The sequence below is a fragment of the Vombatus ursinus genome, unplaced genomic scaffold, assembly GCF_900497805.2.
Source record: "Vombatus ursinus unplaced genomic scaffold, bare-nosed wombat genome assembly UNPS02014852.1, whole genome shotgun sequence".
Classification (NCBI taxonomy): domain Eukaryota; kingdom Metazoa; phylum Chordata; class Mammalia; order Diprotodontia; family Vombatidae; genus Vombatus; species Vombatus ursinus.
The window spans coordinates 9,249,567-9,251,826 of NW_020954630.1; the positions used below are offsets into that span (position 1 = coordinate 9,249,567).

Here is a 2,260-nt window from a genome sequence, read left to right on the forward strand (position 1 = left end):
CCATATTCTTCCTCTCCTGTTTGAGGACAGGGAATTGCAGGGATATTTGCATCAGCTGAGGGTGGGAGTGGGATATGACGGGACCTAGAAATGAAAATGGATTTCTGATCATGCTACATGACAGTTGAAGTGAAAGATGCAGAGGAGACATTAGAGGAAAGAATAATCAAGTTAACAGAATAGTTCAGTTCTGAGATGAATCAGAGAGAGAAGTTCTAACAATAGCTCACAGAGCAGACCTAAGATGAGCCTAGACCTCCATTACCTTCTGGTACAGGGTGGCAGAAGGAAAAACTTTTTACCCCATTAGCTGAGCGGGCTAAGGAAGGTTAAAATTTCCTAGGTTCATAGGTATCAGCTGAGATATCTGATAGAGGACAGAATAGCAGGTAAATCTGAAGATAGCAGCTGAACTGAGGAGTAGAAGTAAAATAAGAGGATAGAGTCAGATGGGATCTCAGATTGAATCTATCCCAACCTTCCATTGAATTGGTGAGGGAACTGAGTTCCAGAGAGGTTGACTCATTCAAAGTCACACAGGAAGTAAACAGCAAAGCAAAGCTTTAAACTCGAGTTTTTGATTCTAAATATAGTGACCTTTCCATTCTCTATTTGAGACACAGTAGGATCCTGAAAGAGCAGGCTGACTGAGGAAATATATGACCCTTCTCTGAGGAAAAAGGTGACCTCTAGAAGATGGAAGACTTTCTTGCAATCGGTTCTGAGTGGAGCACCTCTGCCAATGACTGACTGTAGCTAAGCCATAGCTTGAAAGAGGAGGCTGCAAATATTCCTCTCAGAAGAGGAGAGGATGAAAAGCAAAATCCTTGAGGGTAAGCATTATTTCACTTTTTTTTTGTTTTTATCTCCCTAGGACCTACCACAGTGTGTGGCCTGGAATATAGTACGTACTTGCTCAAAGACCTGGTTGATGGAATTTTAATAGAATTTCCTGATGGGAATAGGCTTACTAGTCATAGCAACCCTAATGGATGATAGACAGATTATCAGGTATCCCTAGGTATGACCAGATATATGAAGACCAGCTAGAGCAGAAACATAATGCCAGGTAGAGAGAAACAGAGGCATATGGCAGGGGGCAGAGGATCCACTGCCTTAGAATGGATGAGTGGTGGGAGCAGGTGCAAAAGAAAGCAGCACTCTTCAGTTGTCTGTGAGGTACTTGGTTATTCTTCGGAAGCTAAGGCCGCATTGGGGTGACCCCTCACTTCATCCGGCGACTAGCACCGCTACAAACAAGTGTCTTCTTGTCCTTCTGCTGAAATGGCTGTCTCCGAGCTCGCATGCATCTACTTTGCCCTCATCCTTCATGAAGATGATGTTACAGTCACGGAGGATAAAATCAATGCCCTCATTAAAGCAGCAGGTGTAAATGTTGAACCTTTCTGGCCACTATTATGTGCAAAGGCCCTGTCCAATGACAACATTGCGAGTCTCATCTGCAATGTAGGAATTGGTGGACCTGCCCCAGCAGCTGGTGGTGCTGCCCCTGCTGGAGGGGCAGCTCCTGCTAGCACAGCTGCCCCAGCTGAGGAGAAGAAGAAAGAGGAAGCAAAAAAAAGAAGAATCTGAGGAGTCCGATGATGACATGGGCTTTGGTCTGTTTGACTAAATATTTTTTGTAACATTAAATAAAAAGCTTAACTCAACTAAAAAAAAAAAAGAAAGCCACAGGTGACATCAATAGAAGACATCAGCAGCTTGAGAGCAAGAGAGATGTGAATTTCTCGTACCATGCCCTGGCTATATGATTCAATCTCACCAGTATGACATAATTATACAGTTCTTTTCTAGAAACCACACAAAAAAGAAAAAGACAAAATACATTAGAAAAAAAAACACCCTATGGGTGAGGTAGTCATGGTTTCTTTCAGAACAAGGTCGAAATCCGTTTTGTGTCTATAGGCAAGCCAAAACCCAAGAGTTCAAGTGATGTAATTTGGGTGCTTGTATTCAAACCTCTCCTTTATCTGTGAATAAGCCCAAAGAAATGCAGGAATTTAAGGACACAATTTGGGTGCTTATATTCAAATTTCCTGACCCAGTCTAGTGAAGAAAAAGGGAAGGGGTCAACTACACAGGGAATAAGAATGGTGAAATATTGGGCAGCTAGGTGATGCAGTGGATAGAGCACTGGCCCTGGATTCAGGTGGACCTGAGTTCAAATCTGGCCTCAGACACATAACACCTACTAACTGTGTAACCCTGGGCAAGTCACTTAACCCCATTGCCTAACCAA

At 43.1% G+C, this 2,260-nt stretch overlaps 1 pseudogene; it reads left to right on the top strand.

Annotated features, from left to right (window-relative positions):
- Positions 1-1,284: 1,284 nt before the first annotated feature.
- Positions 1,285-1,668, top strand: LOC114027166 (annotated as a pseudogene).
- The last annotated feature ends 592 nt before the right edge of the window (positions 1,669-2,260 follow it).